Genomic DNA, 15,897 nt, shown 5'->3' with positions numbered 1-15,897 from the left:
GATCCGGCAAGGGAGTGCAAGGGAGGAGACTAGATATAAGCAGGGAACAGGTGGGAACCAATTAAGCTAATTGGGCCAGGCACCAATCATTGGTGCACTGGCCCTTTAAGTCTCAGGGAGCTGGCGCGCGCGCGCCCTAGAGAGCGGAGCCGCGCGCGCCAGCACATGACCGCAGGAGACGGGAACGGGTAAGTGACCTGGGATGCGATTCGCGAGCGGGCGCGTCCCGCTGTGCGAATCGCATCCCCAACGGCCATGAGAGAGCAGCGCTCCCGGTCAGCGGGACTGACCGGGGAGCTGCAGGGAAAGAGACGCCGTGAGCGCTCCGGGGAGGAGCGGGGACCCGGAGCGCTAGGCGTAACAGGCAAGTAGGCAGGGAGAGTGTTCTTAGGGTCAGTTTAGGGCTCACTCTCCCTGTCCCCCAGTCGGTCATGACGGTTTTATTGTACAAGTAAAGCTATGCTATGCTTTGACTTTTCCATGGAAACCCTTTTAAGACACTTTTCTAAATATTCTGCACAACTGTATAGTGAGGCATAAATGAGTGGACCTAAAGGTACTAATTTATGAAAACTGTCTGAAAGAGATACTGATATTGTTAAAGGAAAACTGTCACTCTGTTCACCTACACTAAACTCAATATAATGGGTTGTAGTGTGGGTGAACAGGAGTCCAACAAGGGGTCACTTACTTAACCCCTTAAGGACCAAGGGCGTAAACTTACGCCCTTGGTCCCGCTCCCGTGATATAACACGGGGTTACACGGTAACCCCGCGTCATATCACGGCGGGCCCGGCGTCATAGTGAAGCCGGGACCCGCCGCTAATAGCATGTATTTATGATTTTTGTTCAGTAGTAATACAAAATCAAACCCATACAAGTAGGGTATAATTTTAACCATATGAACCTAGAGAATAAAGATAAGGTGTCATTTTTACCGAAAAATGTACTACGTAGAAATGGAAGCCCCTAAAAGTTACAGTTCAATTTGTCGCACAATGATTTTTTTCCTGTTTCGCCGTAGATTTTTGGGTAAAATGACTGATGTCATTACAAAGTAGAATTGGTGGCGCAAAAAATAAACCATCATATAGAATTTTAGGTGAAAATTTTTAAGAGTTATGATTTTTTTAAGTTAAGGAGGAAAAATTGAAAATGAAAAAACGGAAAAGGCCCCGGTCCTTAAGGGGTTAAATATGTCCAGTAGGTCCTGAGATATGTCCCCCAGGAGATCCTCTGCTGAATTCAGTGAATCGCGTGCAGGGGGTAGGGCTTCGCAGCTCAATTTGCATATTCATTGTCTGTGACTCCACATCCTAGAGAAGTGGAGTCACAAAGCCTCGCCCCCACAAAGCCCCTCCACGCAATTCACTGAATGGGGGACATATCTTAGGACCTACTGGACATATTTAATTAAGGGACCCCTCGTTGGACACCTGTTCACCCACAGTATAACCCAGTGTATTGAGTTTAGTGTGGGTGACAATTTTCCATTAAAAACGCATAACCAATCATATAAAAGTTATCATTTTTCAAGAGCAGAATATGAAATGAAAGCTGTGTTGTGATTGCTAAAGGCAACAAAGTCCATTTTCTGACATTGTTTCTGGACCACAACAGAACTTAGTCTTACAGACCTAGGAGTGAGAGTTCTACCTATGGATAGAATAAATGTCCATATGCAATGTATTAAAAGGAAAAAAGTTTAATGAAGATTAATGGAAGAAAAATAAGGAGTGAGAAAAACAGAAGTGTTGCACATCTTATCTTGCTGTTTGGCTGCTTTTTAGCTCTTATCTGTGACGACAATATTGTTAGAGTGCTTGCTGGAAATATGAGGTAGTCTAAAAACCACCCATTGTCTCCGCTTTTATCTCTTCTTCCTCATGTAGCTCTGCCTCCTCAGAATGGTTGCTGTGTATAAACACAAATCAAGCATAAGCTCATCAGTATCAGTAAAGCACAGAATAAAGTACACAATGATTATAAAGCACATTGGGAGAGATTTATCAAAACCTGTGTAGAGGAAGAGTGGGGAAGTTGCCCATGGCAACCAATCAGATTGCTTCTTTAATTTTTCACAGGTCGCTTTAAAAATGAAAGAAGCAATCTGATTGGTTGCCATGGGCAACTGCGGCCCTCTTCCTCTACGCAGGTTTTGAAAAATCTCCCCCATAATCATTATAAAGTACAGACTACAAACCAGCAGTGAGGAAAATATTATTAGTTAAAGGGACATTCCTTTGCTAAACATCTTATCTCCTATACTATGGATAGGGGATAAGATGTCTAGCAATGGAGTACCCCTATAGCATAGATATTCTTCTCAAATTTTAATAATACAAACATACATAGGCATAGTGGAACTTCAATTTCTGTATCCTACAAGCACCTGAGCATTTTTTGCCATTTTTAATGGGGGGGGAAGAGTGGTTTACCATTTCCGTTACTTTCTTGGGAAGTCAAAATACTTCTTGGGTGGCAAAAACTTTTTTCACTAAATATGGTCTTTCGGACAATAATTCATGTCAGGGCTTTTACTACCAGTTTTATATGGTAGAAAACGTTTACAGAAAACATTCGATAAATGTGATAATCAACCAATGTGTTGTAGAAGACTACAGTGTATCCCGCCATAACAATATTAAAGCACATAGTTTACTGTAGAAGGTCCTGGAGATTAGGAACTGGGCATTGTCATTCTGATTAATGTCATGTCTCCATCCTGGTGACTTAATAGTTTATATATAGCTGTGCTGTATTACTGGAATTCAATGTTTTCATCTTTTTGGGAATCCTGAAGGATGAATCTGTTGTAACATACCCTTCGGACATCTTCCATTTTATACAAATTCCATTTTCAAGATTTCTCTTGGACATTTCTGTCTTTTTACTGAGCCAAAACTTCACTTCTGAGCTTTTCTGGTTCAGATGTACTAGGATAATTATGATAAATTAATCTTTAGAGAAATAACAGTCATATACTGTATATACAAATCCCAGAAAACAGCTTTCACCTGCCAAGGTAGTCTATGATCTATAAGCAATGGGAATTAAATAGTGATAAATAAATGATCTACATCAATCTGGAACGAATGGGTTAAACCTAGCTAGCAAACCCCACAGATTATCTATATTTTCTCTTGCATAGATGGAAAATCTCCAACAGTACACACATTGAATTCCCTTGATAAACATATTGCAATCATTTTTGGATTTTGGCTGCTTTATTATAATGTATATCAGTTTTAGTAGGGTACTGCAGTCAGAAGAAACTAAATACAAGCGAAATGTTCATCCTCGGTGCTGCTATTATTCTTGAAATGTCTGTATAACTTTCAAAGCGAAGTTATATCATGTTTTTGCATCCCGATGAAATCTCCTGTTTGTTCTATCGTTAAAAAAAGTTATTTTTTTATACAGTCAAGAGCAGGAAGCTTTTTTTCATTAACTGCCTGTTATTGTTGCTGTTGTTTTATTTTTTTTGCTATATCAATTTGCATCCATTGTTCAATATATTCCTTATCCTTTTTCAGAGATATTAAAGTCAATTTCAGGTTTTATTTAGTAAAACCAGATGTCAGACAGGAGGGTATAGCAGTATGCCGTATTATGTAGAATCAGAAAAAAAATCTATCAGGATCCTGGTTTTAACAGGACAAAAAATGAGACAGTCGGACCTATAAAAAAATGGATGCTCATGGAAACTCATCAAACAGACACAAACCAACCGAAGCCCCATTAAAAACCTATAGACCCCAATGGTCAATTTGAAAAAAATAAATAAAGTAAAGGAAAGTTTCAACAGAAAAGTCAAAAATGATGTTAACAGGTCCAACTTGGGCCTCAAAATACTTGTACCAATGCAGATTTAAAACATATCTATCACCTAAAAATGTCAATTTACTATAGAGCAACATAGTCCTGAGACAGGTCTGCTACACTATTAGCCCAAACAGCACTAAAAATATTGTGCAGTTTGGCTCCTAAAAGAACAGAACAGAAGGAATCCTATATATTAATCATTTTGTGGTTCTGTAAACTCTGCCCCCTCTTATTAGTGACATATGTATTTTTCTGTAGTTTAGGCTAACTGTATTGCAGACCTGTCCTCATAATAACCCTATTTTTTACTCATTAGAACTAGATATTCAAATGTGCTTTGTTTTTATAATTGGTTCCAATTTTCTGATCATTAATATTATTATTTTATTTTTAGTACATGATTATGGGAGCAGCCATCTTGTCTGAGCTGTTTTAAAAGCATTTCGAAATATGCTTTACAGCAAGTCTTGTTGACATAGGTAGAACAGACAGAAGCAGACTCTATTCACTACCATAGGAGAGTTTTGTAGGCATGCTCTGTGACCTGTGCATAGATAGTATATACAGATAGTGGAATGAAAAATTTGAAAAACAAAATCACTAAAAAATACTAAAATTAAATTTAAACAATAGTTCATTTTTCTGATGACACATTCCCTTTAAATAAGGAAATAGTATCAGTGATAGATCGGCTACTCCAGACCTGTCAGTTTTAGTAAACACTCCACAACAGAACAATTTACAATCTTCTTTTCTTAGAATGTTTTCCTTAGAATGTTGCTATGTGCAGTTTTTCAGTTTTTTTCTGGAAATGTATGAATAAATTGACAACTAGAAGTTTCCATTCCCCTTATCAATGTGGTGCCTCTACACAGTCTGACACTTCCCAGAAGGAATGACAGAGGAACAATACATGGTAGAGTTTCTAAGCCCCTAGATTGTTATTTTATGGGAAATGTGAATATTTACTAAAACATACAGGTCATGAGGACATTTTTAGAATATGTGTTGGGTTAAAAAAATGAATGTCCCTCTGAAGTACCGTATTTTTCGCCGTATAAGACGCACTTTTTCTTCCCCAACACTGGGGGGGGGGGGAGTTGGTGCGTCTTATACGGCAAATACACATTAAAACCCTGTCCTATCGCGGCGGTCCCTGCAGCCATCAACTGCCGGGATCCGCGGCTAATACAGGACATCACCGATCGCGGTGATGCCCTGTATTAACCCTTCAGATGCGGCGATCAAAGCTGACCGCCGCGTCTGAAGCGAAAGTGACACAAACCCGGCTGCTCAGTTGGGCTGTTCGGAACTGCCGCGGTGAAATCATGGCGTCCCGAACAGCTTACAGGACACCGGGAGGGACCTTACCTGCCTCCTCGGTGTCTGCTCCGTGCCGGGATCCCCTGCATGGCCGGCGCTCTCCATCATCGTCATCCCGTCGTTGCGCACGCTGTCCCGTCATCCAATAGGAGGCGTGATGGCGGCGACAGAGAGCAAGGATACCCAGCAGCAGAGACGTTCCGGAGCGACGGGGATACCCTGGGGATGCGGCGACAGCGATGGAGCGGCGGGGACACGTGAGTATGACCTCCTCCAGTGGTCTTCAACCTACAGACCTCCAGATGTTGCAAAACTACAAATCCTGGCATGTCCGGACAGCCAACGGCTGTCCGGGCTTGCTGGGAGTTGTAGTTTTGCAACATCTGGAAGTCCGCAGGTTGAAGGTTCAGAATCTTTTTTTTTTCTAGATTTTCACCCTTTATAATTGGGTGCGTCTTATATGCCGGAGCGTCTTATATGGTGAAAAATACGGTACTTGCTTCTTAACACTGCCCTCTGAGCTCACTGTGGACTGTAAAAGAGATACTGTATAGCGGAGTTACAAAATCCTTTTCTGAAACATTTACATCTCTTAATCTGCCGATTAGAGTGTATGGGCTTTACTGTCTATGAATTCTTACTTTAGAAGAACATTTCTACTGACATTTATAGGAGGGGATTACAGAGAAAAGAGTTTGTTTAATACTTTGTCTTCTCCACAATGATAATAGATGTAGAAAGACAAACCTTTTCTATCTGTCATCACCTCTACTGAGGTGGTATCAGGTTGCCTAAAAACAAGAAAGCCAGATATGTAGAAGCCTACTTTATGTCTTCAGCTTGTTGACTTTAAATGCCCAATAAAATGAGATAATTATAGGGAAGAAATTTTCATTTGCATCAGAATCACTTATTTTTCTGTGCTGCTGACACCAGGTCTGTTTCTCAACATCTCCCTTTTCTGCAACAGTTTGAAACTACCGCATATACTCGAGTATAAGCCTAGCTTTTCAGCATGATTTTTCGTGCTGAAAACGCCCCCCTCGGCTTATACTCGAGTGAACTCTCCGCCTGTCAATCCCTTCTCAGTGGTCTTCAACCTGTGGACCTCAAGATGTTGCAAAACTACAACTCCCAGCATGCTGGGTGTTGTAGTTTTGAAACCTCTGGCGGTCCGCCGGTAGAAGACCACTGCGGCCTTCATCATCATCCAGCCCCCCCACCCCTGGATGATGACGGGGGTCTGGATGATTACATGGGGGGGATGATGTATTTCCCACCCTAGGCTTATAGTTGAGTCAATAACTTTTCCTGGGTTTTTGGGGTGAAATTCGGGTCGGCTTATACTCGAGTATATACGGTACAGCTTCAAAGGAAAGATGAGAAACGTATATTACTATACCAGTTTATACTTAAAATACATCACAAAAAGTGGCAACATCTGTTAGTGGTAAAGAATGCATATGTAAGGATGTCTTTGTAATGCCGGTCAAAACATAAAAGAAAAGCCTAGCTGTATAGATCTGTGTTGGGTAGGAGGGTAGGTGGAAACATGCCCACTCATTCATATGTTGATCCCTGGGAATTTAATGCACAAAACAGAGTTTTTTATAAATTTAAATTATAACTAGAGATTAGCGAACTTTTGAAAAATTTGATTCGGCCGATTTGCCGAAAAAATTTGATTCGGACCGAATTTATCCATGGCGAATCGCTATTAAAAATGCCTATTTCTGGCCTACAGAGAGCCTCAATAGGGGTGTAGAGCACTTTGCCTTGTCCTAACACACATAGGTAGTGTGCTATTTTAGTATAAGCAACCAGGGACCCGCCGGCAATGGCCGACATCCGCGATCGCGCGGGTGTCCGGCATTAACCCCTCAGATGCCTAGATCAGTACAGATCACAGCATTTGTGACAATGTGCATGTTAAAATAGATGATCGAATCGCCCGCATCGCTGCTGCGGCGATTCAATCATCTGTAATGGCGGACAGAAGTCCCCTCACCTGCCTCCGTCCGTCTCCCGGCATCTCCTGCTCTGGTCTGAGATCGAGCAGACCAGAGCAGGAGATAGACGATAATACTGATCAGTGCTACAGAATGTCCTATGCATAGCACTGAACAGTATTAGCAATGAAATGATTGCTATAGATAGTCCCCTATGGGGGCATAAAAAGTGTAAAAAAAAAAAGTAGAAAAATGTAAAAATTTTAAGGTTCGCTGTACATTTTATGGTAAAATGAGAGGTTTCATTACAAAGCACAAGTGGTCACGCAAAAAACAAGCCCTTATATGGGTCTGTAGGATGAAATATAAAAAGAGTTATGGATTTTAGAAGGCGAGGAGGGAAAAAAACGAAAATGCAAAAATAAAATTGGCCTGGTCCTTAAGGTGAAAATGGGATTAAAATGTCTGTCCACTGCTCATATTGTTTACATCATCACTATGTAGTTCATTGGGTGTGAGTAGTAGTAGAGTGTGAATGCCAACTCTACTTTGTAATACCCAAGTCCTGTACTTTATATTTATTGCACAACACTCTATGTGGGCCCCTATCATAGTGTTTGCTAAATTGTGCCCCTCCTTTGTGGTGACAATTCATCCTTCATGACATGTTAAGTGATTTCCATGATGTTGTATGTGCTGCCAGGCTGCAGCAGGACTCAGGCCCCATGCCGCTAGATTACTGGGAGATTTGTTGGTCCTAGCTATGGGCAAGTGCTATGCTCCCTGTTGCTGCACTCAGTCCACGCATTTTTGTAACTACTACTACCCTATTCATTTGCAGTTAGATTGGTTTTAAATTAATGCAATGGGCACTATACCCATAAATGCACAAACCACGGGGGATCTCCCTATTAACCCATTACTGCCCTAGACTATCAAAGCTCTGCTCTTTAATCTGTTATCTTAGATCACTGGGGATTTGTTTATTACGGTAAGTTGTTCACTGCCCTAGACCACCACATATATAACCATGAACCCTGCTTCTGCCCTAGACCTCCAAGGATGTGAGTGATTAAAGGGGTATTCCAGGCCAAAACCTTTTTTTATATATCAACTGGCTCCGGAAAGTTAAACAGATTTGTAAATTACTTCTATTAAAAAATCTTAATCCTTTCAATAGTTATTAGCTTCTGAAGTTGAATTGTTATTTTCTGTCTAACTGCTCTCTGATGACTCACGCCCCGGGAGCTGTGCAGTTCCTATGGGGATATTCTTCCATCATGCACAGCTCCCGGGACATGACATAATCATTGAGCAGTTAGACAGAAAACTTCAGAAGCTAATAACTATTGGAAGGATTAAGATTATTTAATAGAAAAGTAATTTACAAATCTGTTTAACTTTCTGGAGCCAATTGATATATATAAAAAAAAAGGTTTTGCCTGGAATACCCCTTTAACACCTCCTTTCCCAAGCCCACTAAAGGGCTGCCTATTAACCCCTCCTTTAACCAAGACCTACAGCAATGTGCCCATGAACGCCACACTCCCCCATTGTCTATTAACCCGTATTCTGCTAAGGATCTCATCATTAGCTCCTTCATTTACTAAAATCACAAATTTGTGCCCAAAGGTACCCTACTTGACTGCTCTAACAAACTGAATTGTTAAAACGTAAGCTGCCTGATGTACCCTGTACCTTTTATTGGGGGTGCCAGCACCACCTTCCCTTCCCCTTTCTTTCTTCTTCATACATCTTCCTCAGTAAAACTTTCGCAATGGCAGCAGAGATCTGACATGAATGAATAAAAATGCACCATGACCAACATCCAGGAAGTCGGGGCCCATAAGGAAAGAATGGTGAAAATATTGGTATGTGTGTGTATATGCCTATATATTTATGGGCATGTGTACATGTGTATTAAGTAAGTATATATATTATTGATATGTGTATGCTAGTTAATTAAGTTACGTGATATAGAAATGCAAATATGTGACCTGTAGATCAGTGGTCTCCAACCTGCGGACCTTTAGATGTTGCAAAACTACAACTCCCAATATGCCCGGACAGCCAACGGCTGTCCGGGCATGCTGGGAGTTGTAGTTTTGCAACATCTGGAGGTCCGCAGGTTGGAGACCACTGTTGTAGATGTTATTTTTGCAGTGTTTTGGACACCTATAAGAAGAGGCCTCATAGCAGGTGCTTGCTATTGTAGTGTTCAGCCAGGAAATTGCAAAGGTTAAGGTGGCGGCCATCTTGGGCTTATACTTCCACACAATAGCGAGCGTGGGTCATGGTTGCTGGAGTGGGACTTCTGGCCCTAAGGCACCGCAGCTTGGGGGGTTGTAGAGATTTTGTAAGTCTTTGACCCCCGAGTCCTCTTAGTTTAATGGATATGGTGCGTGGCAATGGGGTGCCTATGGTGTTTTGTGCAAAAATTAGGTAGCCAGACACTGGTGATAATGTATGAATAGAAACAATCCTTTACTGTAATAGACTTGGTAATAGTAAACAGCTCCACCATTGTTTTCAAAGAGACAATCTCTGATTCACAGAGGGACCCCCCCTTGGTAGCTGAATGACAGGAAAAAGCGTATGTGGGGGAATGTTAGCAATGAAGTTCACTCCTCTACCTTTGAGTAGCATGGAAAGGGATGACGCAGTCTTCACATCTTCTGCTCGTATGGCTGCCTTCCTAAAGGGGTACTCCGGTGGAAAACAATTTGTTTCATATCAACTAGCTTCAGAAAGTTAAACAGATTTGTAAATTACTTCTGCAAAAAAAAAATCTCAATACTTCCAGTACTTATCAGCTGCTGTATACTACAGAGGAAATTGAGTAGTTTTTTCTGTCTGACCAAAGTGCTCTCTGCTGACACCTCTGTCCGTGTCAGGAGCTGTCCAGAGCAGGAGCAAATCCCCATAGCAAACCTTTCCTGCTCTGGACAGTTCCTGTCATGGTCCGAGGTGTCAGCAGAGAGAACTGGGGTCAGACAGAAAAGAAATGTAAAAAGCAAAGATACTCTGGATACCCTGTAGATAAAGGTCCCTTAGGAATGAAACATTTAATTTGGTATCTCCAGGAGTCTACTTACCTACCCTGATATCTAACCTCCTGATGTGTTATCTTAAAGGATAAGTATCATGAAGAAACACTTATCCCCTATCCGAAGGATAGGAGATAAGTTTTAGATCACAGGTGGTCCGAGCACTGGGGCCCCCCATGATCTCCTGTTTGGAGCCCCGGTTCTCCAGCACAGGAGCATGTTACGACCCCCATAGAGCTATATGGAGGGGGCATGGAAGCCCCTGCTTCGGGGGGAGGTTGTGGCATGCTTCTGCGCTGGAGGCTCCAAACAGGAGATCGCGGGGGCCCCAGTGCTCGGACCCCCAAGATCTAAAACTTATCCCCTATCCTTCAGATAGGAGAAAAGTTTTTCCTCATAATAATTATCCTTTTAGTGCTGCAGACTTTATCACTTGTGTATATGTGGTCTTTGATCCTTAACCTCTTCAGGACATAGGGCGTATGGATACGCCCTGCATCCCGAGTCCTTAAGGACTGAGGGCGTATCCATACGCCCGTGGGAATTCCGGCCCCCACCGCTAGCCGGTTGGGGACCGGAGCCGGATGCCTGCTGAAATCGTTCAGCAGGCATCCCGGCATATCGCCCAGGGGGGTCATTATGCCCCCCCATGTCGGCGATCACCGCAGATCGCTGGACAATTCAGTCCAGCGATCTGTGGCGATTCTGGGTCAATCGGGTTTCCAGTGACCCGGTGACCCGGAATTACTGGCTGTTCGGGGCCGTCTCTGACGGCCCCGAACAGCCAGAGCCTGCAGGGGTGAGGTGGCACTGGTGCCACCTCACGATCGCCCTGATTGGTCGGCCAGATTACCGGCCAACCAATCAGGGCGCCTGCTGCGGGTGTCACTCCCGCACCCGCTCCGCCCCTCTTCCGGAGGACGTGAGCGGGTGCGGGACGTGCACCCCGGGTGCTGGAGATCCCGATCCCCGGCGTCCCTGCTGGGATCGGGGCCCCAGGAGCAGCGGCGGCGGCGGGACTGACCTCATGCGGCGTGGATCGTTGGAGGTGAGTGACAGCCTCCTGCTGTTGCTTAGCAACAGCTCCCAGCATGCAAAAAGGGCATGCTGGGAGCTGTAGTTATGCAACAGCAGGAGGCAGACCACCACAACTCCCAGCATTCCCTTATGGGCATACTGGGACTTATGGTTTTGCAACAGCTGGAGGCACATTTTTTCTATGGAAAAGTGTACCTTCAGCTGTTGTATAACTACAACTCCCAGCTTGCACAAACAGCTAAAGTGCATGCTGGGAGTTGTAGTGGTGCATCTGCTGGTTGCATAACTACAACTCCCAGCATGCCCGTTGGCTGTCGGTGACTGCTGAGAGTTGTAGTTTTGCAACAGCTGAAGGCACACTGGTTGTGAAACAGAGTTTTTTTTTACCTAACTCAGTGTTTCATGACCGGTGTGCCTCCAGCTGTTGCAAACTACAACTCTCAGCAGTCACCGTACACCATGCACCGTACATGCTGGTAGTTGTAGTTTTGCAACAGCTGGAGGCACACTGGTTGTGAAACACTGAGTTTGGTCACAAACTCAGTGATACATAACCAGTGTGCCTACAGTTGTTGCAAAACTACAACTCTCAGCAGTCACCGACAGCCAACGGGCATGCTGGGAGTTGTAGTTATGCAACAGCTGGATGTCCCCCCAATGTGAATGCACAGGGTACACTCACATGGGCGGAGGATTACAGTAAGTATCTGGCTGCAAGTTTGAGCTGCCGCTAACTTTCTGCTGCAGCTCAAACTGCCAGCGAGAAACTACTGTGAACCCCCGCTCGTGTGACTGTACCCTAAAAACACTACACTACACTACCACAAAAAATAAAATAAAAAGTAAAAAACACTACATATACACATACCCCTACACAGCCCCCCTCCCCTCCCCAATAAAAATGAAAAACGTCTGGTACGCCACTGTTTCCAGAACGGAGCCTCCAGCTGTTGCAAAACAACTCCCAGTATTGTCGGACAGCCGTTGACTGTCCAGGCATGCTGGGAGTTTTGCAACAGCTGGAGGCACCCTGTTTGGGAATCACTGGCGTAGAATTCCCCTATGTCCACCCCTATGCAATCCCTAATTCAGGCCTCAAATGCGCATGGTGCTCTCACTTTGGAGCCCTGTCGTATTTCAAGGCAACAGTTTAGGGTCACATATGGGGTATCGCCGTACTCAGGAGAAATTGTGTTACAAATTTTGGGGGGTATTTTCTGCTTTTACCCTTTTTAAAAATGTAAAATTTTTGAGAAAACAAGCATTTTAGGTAAAAAAAAAATTTTTTTTTTTTACATATGCAAAAGTTGTGAAACACCTGTGGGGTATAAAGGTTCACTTAACCCCTTGTTACGTTCCCCGAGGGGTCTAGTTTCCAAAATATAATGCCATGTGGGTTTTTTTTTGCTGTCCTGGCACCATAGGGGCTTCCTAAATGCGGCATGCCCCCAGAGAAAAATTTGCTTTCAAAAAGCCAAATGTGACTCCTTCTCTTCCGAGACCTTTAGTGCGCCAGCAGAGCACTTTTCACCCCCATATGGGGTGTTTTCTGAATCAGGAGAAATTGGGCTTCAAATTTTTAGGGGTATTTTTTGCTATTACCCTTTTTAAAAATTAAAAATTTTTGGGAAAACAAGCATTTTAGGTAAAAATGTTTTTTTTTTTTTTTTTTTTTTTACATTTGCAAAAGTCGTGAAACACCTGTGGGGTATTAAGGTTCACTTTATCCCATGTTACATTCCCCGAGGGGTCTAGTTTCCAAAATGGTATGCCATGTGTTTTTTTTTTGCTGTTCTGGCACCATAGGGGCTTCCTAAATGCAACATGCCCCCCAAAAACCATTTCAGAAAAACGTACTCTCCAAAATCCCCTTGTCGCTCCTTCCCTTCTGAGCCCTCTACTGCGCCCGCCGAACACTTTACATAGACATATGAGGTATGTCCTTACTCGAGAGAAATTGGGCTACAAATACAAGTAAAAATTTTGTCCTTTTACCCCTTGTAAAAATTCAAAAATTGGGTCTACAAGAACATGTGAGTGTAAAAAATGAAGATTGTGAATTTTCTCCTTCACTTTGCTGCTATTCGTGTGAAACACCTAAAGGGTTAAAACACTTACTGAATGTCATTTTGAATACTTTGGGGGGTGCAGTTTTTATAATGGGGTCATTTATGGGGTATTTCTAATATGAAGACCCTTCAAATCCGCTTCAAACCTTAACTGGTCCGTGAAAAATACTGAGTTTGAAAATTTTGTGAAAAATCGGAAAATTGCTGCTGACCGTTGAAGCCCTCTGGTGTCTTCCAAAAGTAAAAACTCATCAATTTTATGATGCAAACATAAAGTAGACATATTGTATATGTGAACCAAAAAAAATGTATTCGTAATATCCATTTTCCTTACAAGCAGAAAGCTTCAAAGTTAGAAAAATGCAAAATTTTCAAATTTTTCATCAAATTTACGGATTTTTCACCAAGAAAGGATGCAAGTATCGACAAAATTTTACCACTAAGTTAAAGTAGAATATGTCACGAAAAAACAATCTCGGAATCAGAATGATAACTAAAAGCATTCCAGAGTTATTAATGTTTAAAGTGACAGTGGTCAGATGTGCAAAAAACGCTCCGGTCCTTAAGGCCAAAATGGGCTCCGTCCTGAAGGGGTTAATGTGGAACAATAAGATAACAAATAGAAACTGCTCTGTGCGCGATGGTTCCCCAAAAGATTACAATCTTAATTAAACTCACTAATGGAATGTTCTCCAGTTGGCTTCCGGATGACATGTTATAGTGTCCTATGGCAGGATGCAGATCTTGTAGACATGTGTTGTGTAAGCCAGAAAGGACTGGTTCTGGCCCGAGGCCCATTCTAGGAAGCAGCCAAGCAAATGGGCTCTTGTGAAAGCATTTTCTTTCTGACTAGATTTACTCCCTCTTGGGGGCAGACAAGAGGGGTTGCTCGATATTCCTTCAGTATACACTGTATAGTTGGCAGGCCTTGAAAAATGATCTACTACATGTCCTATATACTCTTAATCTGACCTTGCCCAGGACTGTGGTGCAGGATGGTTCTTTAGGCATTGATGTAGTTGGGAAAAACTTCCGGGCAGCATTGGCTTACAGTGGCAATGGAAAGGAATCACATTAATCTTGGTCAACAAGAGACGGAGGAGTAGAAACTCCAAATGTAGTACCAAGAAGTCTTATTTATGTATGTTTTACACCTATATAATAATTAACCACCTATATACTCACCTATAGACAGAGTTAGATTTGGCCTGAAAGAGGACTCTTTATTAACATTTTGGTTGATTTCTACTTTGTTTTCTTTTTCCAGTTTTTCATAAAACATTGCCCTCATCTGAAACAGAGCCCAAACAAACAAAAAATGTAAATCAGACAAAGGCTGTAGTAACACGTACAGGATCTGCTGCAGATTTAAAGCTGTGTTCAGTCATTTAATTTACATGTAGATCTGCAGCATCAAATATGCATCTTCATATATGCAGCAGATCCTGTACATGTGAATGTACCCAAACACAGGTTTTTAAAGGGTATTCCAGGGAAAAAACATTTTTTTTATATCAACTGGCTCCAGAAAGTACAGATTTGTAAATTACTTCTATTTAAAAAAATCTTAGTCCTTTCAATAATTATCAGCTGCTGAAGTTTAGTTGTTGTTTTCTGTCTGGCAACAGTGCTCTCTGCTGACATCTCTGCTTGTCTCGGGAACTGCACAGAGTAGAATAGGTTTGCTATGGGGATTTGCTCCTAAACTGGGCTGTTCCCGAGACACGTGTCATCAGAGAGCACTTAGACAGAAAAGAACAACTCAACTTCATCAGCTTATAAGTACTGAAAGGATTAAGATTTTTTTATAGAAGTAATTTACAAATCTGTTTAACTTAACGGAACAAGTTGATATATAAAAAAAAGTTTTTTTCCTGGATAACACCTTTAAATGTATTTTTTAACTTGCGTGATAGATGAAAGGTGGGTGGAAACCCACTTAGCTAGTTGCATAGTGGGCAATACAATAAGAAACAAAATCCTTAAAATGTTTTCTTATAAAGATGGAGAAGGCGTAGTCACCCATCCAGATTGATTTCCTTATCAGTAACATGCTGCTTTCCATAGTCATTTAATGGCTGGCCACCTTCATCTGCCATGCATCAAATTTGCCTTATGTCCAGCATATTGTTTTCAGTCTCACAATTCTGTGCTTATTAATTTCATATCTTATCTGTCTAGTGGAGCTTTTCTTTTCATATTGAATGAAGTATATACAGCTGTGTGCCTATGGATTATACAGTGTATGTTGAATTTAATGGGAGCTGCATGAATCTGTACACATTGAGAGAGAGAGAGACTTATCAAAACCTGTGCAGAGGAAGAGTGGTGCAGTTGCCCATAGCAACCAATCAGATTGCTTCTTTCATTTTCCACAGGCCTCTTTAGAGGCCTGTGGAAAATGAAAGAAGCAATCTGATTGGTTGCTATGGGCAACTGCACCACTCTTCCTCTGCACAGGTTTTGCTAAATCTCCCCCATTGAGCTGTCCTTAGTGGTGGCTGCAGGTAGCCATTACTGGGCAGGAAACTCACAGGCAGTGTTTTTTAGCAGTTTTTTAAGAATCAGTCCAGGTACTTTTTCTTATATATTGCAGCATGGATTATCATTAAATAATAAGGTAGAGGCTCTTGTACAGTAACTCTG

The 15,897-nt window shown here is 42.2% G+C and overlaps 1 long non-coding RNA gene across 1 annotated transcript; it reads right to left on the bottom strand.

Annotated features, from left to right (window-relative positions):
- Positions 1 to 1,730: 1,730 nt before the first annotated feature.
- LOC130360681 (uncharacterized) lies at positions 1,731 to 15,523 on the bottom strand. Its single transcript, XR_008890757.1, has 3 exons — positions 15,274 to 15,523; positions 14,437 to 14,542; positions 1,731 to 1,914 (listed from the first exon to the last, which is right to left on the bottom strand). It is a non-coding gene; the product is annotated as an uncharacterized LOC130360681 (long non-coding RNA).
- Positions 15,524 to 15,897: the final 374 nt, after the last annotated feature.

This window comes from Hyla sarda, chromosome 3 (assembly GCF_029499605.1).
Source record: "Hyla sarda isolate aHylSar1 chromosome 3, aHylSar1.hap1, whole genome shotgun sequence".
In the NCBI taxonomy this organism is placed as follows: domain Eukaryota; kingdom Metazoa; phylum Chordata; class Amphibia; order Anura; family Hylidae; genus Hyla; species Hyla sarda.
The sequence above is the reverse complement of the archived record's forward strand: the minus strand, read 5'-3'. Positions and strand labels throughout refer to the sequence as shown.